Below are 6,386 nucleotides of genomic sequence, written 5' to 3'. Positions count from 1 at the left end.
ATTTGAGAAGACAGAAGCAGAAAGGTCACTCTGACTTCTTTATACCTTCTCTTTCTTTACCAAGAGCAGGGGATGAATCTCCCATGTGAAAGGCACTTTCCCTGTACCAGGAAGAAAGGAGACATTATCACCAGAGACAAGACCAAAAAATCTGTATAAACAAATGTTGCTAAAGTAATCTTTATCTTCCTAGTTCTTCACCATTTACTACCCCTAGCTCAAACTCCTCTTTTCAAAGTCTTGGCACATTTATTGTTTCTTCGTCTCAAAAGTACAAAAACTTTTTGCTCTGGAGCTTTTAGCCCCATCCATTGACCTCTGAGAAAGGCGGGGTAAGGTGAGACTAGAAATTAAAACTCTTGAACGATGAGGTTTGATGGGTTTCTGTGTTGGTAAACATGCCAGGAGGGTGGCACAGTCCAATCTCAAGCAGAAGGAAGCTCCCTTATCCTTGGGACCCTTCTAGACCTTGCCCTATGGACCTTTACATCTGGCTATTCATCTGTATCCTTTACAGTATCCTTTGTAACAAACTAGTAAACATGTAAGTGTTTTTATGAGTTTTATAAACTGTTCTAGTAAACTAATTAATCCAACTGTGGGAACCTCTGATTTATAGCCAGTTGGTCAGAAGCACAAGTAACAACCTAGACTTTTGACTAGTCTCTCTGAAGTGGAGGCATGCCTTGGTAATTTAGTAACCAATGGCTTTTGGTTTATAATGGCAGTCATTAAAGTGACAATCTAATTCAACCCTTTTTCTCTTCCTTTACACATACAGTAAATTAATTTATCTGCAAGGTTGTTATGTATTCTTGTTCCAAGTAATAACATAAATTTAAAACCCCACAATATTCCTTAACTTGTGAGATACAACACTATATCCAGGTAGATTGTATGAGAATTAAATTAAATTTGTAGGACACCCAGTCACTGTCTGCTGAGAATCGGAGAATTTTCTTGGTGGTATTGGAAAATATATCACAGGCAATGAATGCTAAACCAGTTTATTAAGAGATAATGCTAAATAATTTGCAGCATTTTGGTCATAAAACTGAATGCAAATGTCAGAAATAACCAAAAGAGACTTTTTTTTCCAAAAATATTTATAAGATGTGAGACAGGCTGGACGAGATGCCTGCTATTGGAGAGTGTGTATTCTAGTAGAAAATAAACAAGTTAATAAAAAATGATAGGATAAAGAATGTAAATGTAATAATATACAATTGCTGTTTATCGGCTTTTCCTGCCTATGGGCCTTTGTGAACAATATTTACGTGGCATGATAAAACCTACTACAGAGGGTAGAGTGCTTTTCTTCTATAGTAAATGATCTCAAGTTGAACGGTTTGGTTTTATTTTTTGAAACCTTGTGCCTTTTATAATAATTGTGTCTTGTTATCAGATTGTCAACTGTTTTCAAACCGTATTAACAGAATTTTAGAATGGAATAGAAGTTTCAGTGCAATCAAATCCAAATGAATACCTACAGTTTGAGTGATTAGCCTCAAGTTACTCCACAAGAACAGAACTAGAAATAGTTTTGATCTCACTGCTATGCATGTGCTTGGTGTTGTTGTTTTTTGTGCGAGAAGCCTCTTTTGGTGTTGTTGTTTTTTTTTTCTTTTACATGGTTACGAAGCCAGATTAGCTAATCTTATTAGAACTGTAAATTTCTTGAGTGTGCTTTATTCACTTTTATATCTCCAAGTAACATATGTTAAAAAATAATAAATGGAGCCACTTTTAAATAGAGTCGGAGCTGCCATCCCAGAGGAACGGGCACACAAGACGTACTCCCCAAACCTTTGGAATGTTAAAACAGGGCAAAATAACCTTTGGTTGGGGCCTGCAGCAGCACTGTATCCCAAGATAAGAAAAAAGCAGGTATTATGACTATTGGACTGAAAATCAAAGATATTCTTTATAATTAACATCCCTATGTCAGCTTATCTGCACCTATAGAAATTCCTTTCCACTGATGTAATTGTTCCCCTCCCTTTCTCATAAATACCTCTTGCCTTTGCCTCCTAACAGAACACTATTTGGGTTTCTGTCTGAATCAGTGCTTCCCAAGTAACTATGTTTTTGGATCTCAAATAAATGCTTGTTGTCTCTCAATTTGGCCTTTGATTTTTAGGGCAATAATAATATCTTTAAAAATACTGTATAACTCCCAGGAAGATATTTAATAAACTTGTGGCACAATATGAGCAAATAAACTCTCTGAGTGAGAATTTGAGAGACCTCTGTCACTGGTTCACAGACTCCTTTACACCATTTTCTGTGGACTGTTTTTATTTCACGATCTTAGGTATTTTTCAGATAGTTGAAGTATCTTGAAGCCAAATTTTAGGTGGGTGAGTTGAAACCATAATAGCAATATTTGCTTATGAATGAAGAGTTGGCATTGGTGGGTATCACAAATTAAAAAAAAACAAAAAAAGGCCAAAGAAAGAAACCAATATTTGTGGGAAAAGAAGAGAATTGAAGGTTGAATGTCTTCCAAAGCAAAATAATTAGATTTTAATTGCCTAGCCGTTCAGTGGATAGTTGTAAAATGGAGTGTCTTTTCTGTGGACATAATGGGGAGGTAATGATATTCTGAGTTAGAAGAGTAGTTTTGAGTTGACCTGTAGTGGAGTCTAGTTAGATGTGGACTAGTTTCTGCTGAGCAGTATCAAACCCCTTTTGTGCCTGAACAACAGAAGGGCTCAAACCAAAGGGAATCCACGAATTTTTATTTCTCTTTTCATTGGGCTGTTTTTCTGGGTGTGGGAAAGGCAACAATGTATTCCTCTTTGAAAAAATGCCCTCTTCCTCTCTCCTACCAGAGGCATAATAAGGCTTAAAAAGGGACCTCAAGTGAGCCTTGTTAAGGGTTCTGTCCTTTTAGGGTGACATTGAGAAGAAAATATTCACACAGAATGAGTTATACATCAGATTAGAGTTCACTATTTTTGCCTGAAGATTAATTTTCTGTCAAGCCAGCTCCTGCCGAGCCAGTCAGAAAACAGAACTTCCCTAAAGCTTTCAGGCCTTCCCTGAGGAGCCGGGGTGTCCTTAAGGTTGCCTGTCCTTAAGGTTCTGGGAACAGAGGTGCCCATCCCACATGTCCTCAGGTCATGGCAAAAGTCTTCATTGTGTGAAGTCCTCCGATAACTGGCAGCAACTCTCATTCCTAGAACCTTGACCTCTTACTCTTTCTGATGCCAAGGGCTTTTGTTCTATAGTTATAAATACTTCTTTTCTTCTTTTAGAGACCCCAAAGAAGGTAAGAAAGAATCTAATATAATGGAAATGCTTACAGTAAAATTAACAGCCCTTTGCTCTTTCCCTCTCATGCTCAGTCTGGATCCTCAGAGCAACCTCTTCTTGTTCCTGACATCTTGAACTGTAGCCCTGATGTTCAGCTGCTCTTTCCCGTCTTTCCTTAGATTTGTTTAAAATATGGATGAATCCGTAGTCCTTGAAAGCACAGCAATTTATAAGGTAAGAAATGTTATCACTGAGATTTTTGACTGGAAAACCCTGGGGTTCTGCAAAGCAATAAACATCTAGGAATTTATTTCAGATTAAAAAGAGCTTTCATTTATTGTAAAAAAAAAAAAAAAAGTACTTGGTGCCAGACTTGTAATATGTCATGTGATACATGCAATTACATGAATTAATTACATCTAATACTTATCAACTCACCTAATTAACTCACTAATCATCATTTCAAGCTTATGACATTCTTATTTTCCTCATTATACAGATGAGGAAACTGGGGCACAGAGGATTAATACTGTCCAAGATCATATAGCTAGTAAGCAAATTTTTAAAATCTGAGGATCATTCATAAAAGACAGATTTATACATATTTTTTCTTTTTAAAAAATCACTTTAAATATTTCGAGAAGTCAGGAAGGCTATAAATATTCGGTCATTCAGAAATGCCATGATTTAACTACTCTTATATTTTGAGACATTAGACGTTTTACTATGATAAATAACATTGCATAAATATTCATGTACAGAGTCATCATCTGTATTTTTATTCTTTCTTAGAATCTCTGAAAGTGAAACTACTGGGCCAAAAAATATGAGCAAATTGTTTTCCAAAGGGTGTACCCTTTTATGCTCCCCAGCCATGTCTGTCTTAAGATTTTATTTTTGACAATTTGTCAGGTGAAAATGAGATTTTGTTCTAAATTTACGTAACTTTGACTATTGGTAAAGATGTATACTTTATGAATATTAATAGAACAGTCTTTTTTTTTAACCTCCCAATATGAGTCATCTACTAGAGTCATCTACTTAGCAGCTGTCATCACCTTACTTATGAAAACAGACAAGGGCTTTTTGTCCTTCTCTCACCCCTTCCTGTCTTTTAGATACATTGTAGCTGCTCAAAAAAAGAAACTGTCTGAACCTGGAAAGCACCAAAAGAAATAAGAATTGAAACATGGCAAGCATAATAGAACCCCGGTGATGGCGTTTGAACCTCTTCTCTGTACTTTTTCAGGTAGAAAATCACTGACCACAGAAAGGGTCACTACTGACCATTTAAAAATCATAGTGTCATTATTTATTTTAACACCAAAATATTAAAAGTGTAAGTGATTTTTAAAATCTCTTTATTTTGAAATGATTTGACTTACAAGAAGTTGAAAAAATTGTTTGGAAAGCTCCCATGAACCCATCGCTCAGTTTCTTTCAATAATAACACCTTACTTAACCATTGTACATTATTGAAGCCAAAAAAATGATATTGGTACACTACTATAAATTAAACCATGGACCTCATTTAGATTTCACCAGTTTTATTTGCATCTGAATGTTTTAAAAAATGTTTCTTTATACTGAACAATTTGTGCAATGTGCCCAAATAATTTTTCTAACTAGAAAATAAACACAAATATTTAAAAATACGTCAAGCACTGCTTAGGTTTTTAGGTAGTGTCAACGGGCTCAAAGAATTTCTCCTACTTTTATGATAGAAAATGTTGCAGAGAACATATGCCTCAGGCATTTGGGCTATGGACTGTTTATTGTATTTAAGTTAGTTATTATCTAACTTAGAGTCTTGTTCACTACTTAATACAGGTTAAAATGCAACTTTCTGCAGTGCTCTTGTGCACCACAAAGGAATTTGTTTCTACCACTCATCTATAACCAGTGATTGAAATCAGCGAGCTTCATGGGTTTCTGAAAGTGATTTTTCTGCAGCTGTGTTTACCCTTTGTTCCAAAGCTGATTGGTACTTCTTGAGCTAAATATAATAGGGAATACTTTTCTGGTCTGCATTTAAATATAGAGTCTCATTTTATTTTTCTGAGCTTAGCCTATAGGAAAAAAAGAAAAAAAAATCAACAACAGAGAAAACAAAACTAAAAAAGAACATTACAGAAAAACAGGTGCACCGAAAAACTACCTAGAATATAGATTCTTGATGTTTCTTATTAAATTAAAAAATGGGTGCTATTTTGGCATAGGACATAAGAGAACTATTATTTATTGAGACCTGCTAGATGCTATACTGGGCATTTTGAGTGGTCTAATATAGTTTTGGCAGTATAGTCAATAGTGTACTGATGCCATTGACCTTTAGACAATTGTCTAATAGCATTTAATGAAGAAGGGTGATAATCTAATGAGGTAACAATTTCAGTAAAGTCAGAGGCAGAAGAAAACATCAGCTAATTTATGGTTAATGAAGTGATACCATACTGTCAGGTTATCTTATTTTAATTATCTTAATTTTATTCTGTAAATAGTCCATGATTTTAGGAAAAAAATGAAAAAATATAAAAAATGTACAGCAAAAGCCCTCACTGCCCCCATTGCCCAGTTCTTAGAGGTGATTGCTGTTAACAGTACAATGTGCCTGCTTTCTAGCTCCACATCCTAAGTAAAAGACATAGCTGAAATTTTGTTAGTATACAATGACTCTAATAAAGCCTATTCATTTTCAAAAGTAAATTATTTATTCATAATATTGTTTTAATTTTAGCCATTATATTTTCTAGTTTTAAATATTAAAAATCTTAGATCACCTTTTAGGAATAATTTTCTATGATCTTTTTTTTTCTCTCTCTTACTAGTTTGGAACTTAATAACAATTATTAAAATTCAGTTAGTGATTACTATGTGAATTTGGTGCTTTATCTACATTAACATATATTAACATGTTTAATCCTTGTGAAAACCCTTTAATCTAGGTGCTACGATTCCCCCTATTTAAAAGTTGGGAGTTTGAGGCACAGAGAAGTCAAATTCATTGCTAAGCTACTAAGTGGTGATTCTAAGAATTAAACTCAGGAGGACTTGAAGTCATCTATGTCAGTTTGCTTAATAAATATAGTATGACGTGTCAATTTTTTTGTTCTTTCTATACTTCAGTT

At 34.6% G+C, this 6,386-nt stretch overlaps 1 long non-coding RNA gene across 4 annotated transcripts in view; it reads left to right on the top strand.

Moving 5' to 3' along the window:
• LOC107508577 overlaps positions 1-6,386 on the top strand; it is a 107,588-nt gene that overhangs the window by 34,862 nt on the left and 66,340 nt on the right. The window contains exons 3-4 of one of the 4 annotated variants that reach the window (XR_001596336.2): positions 3,351-3,492; positions 4,377-4,507. The exons of the other annotated variants lie outside the window; for them this stretch is intronic. This is a non-coding gene — a long non-coding RNA (uncharacterized LOC107508577). The remainder of the gene's footprint in view (positions 1-3,350; positions 3,493-4,376; positions 4,508-6,386) is intronic. 4 annotated transcript variants of the gene reach the window in all.

This window comes from Rousettus aegyptiacus, unplaced genomic scaffold, assembly GCF_014176215.1.
Source record: "Rousettus aegyptiacus isolate mRouAeg1 unplaced genomic scaffold, mRouAeg1.p scaffold_m13_p_2, whole genome shotgun sequence".
In the NCBI taxonomy this organism is placed as follows: Eukaryota; Metazoa; Chordata; class Mammalia; order Chiroptera; family Pteropodidae; genus Rousettus; species Rousettus aegyptiacus.
Note: the sequence above shows the minus strand (reverse complement) of the source record. Positions and strands in the feature narration are given on the sequence as shown.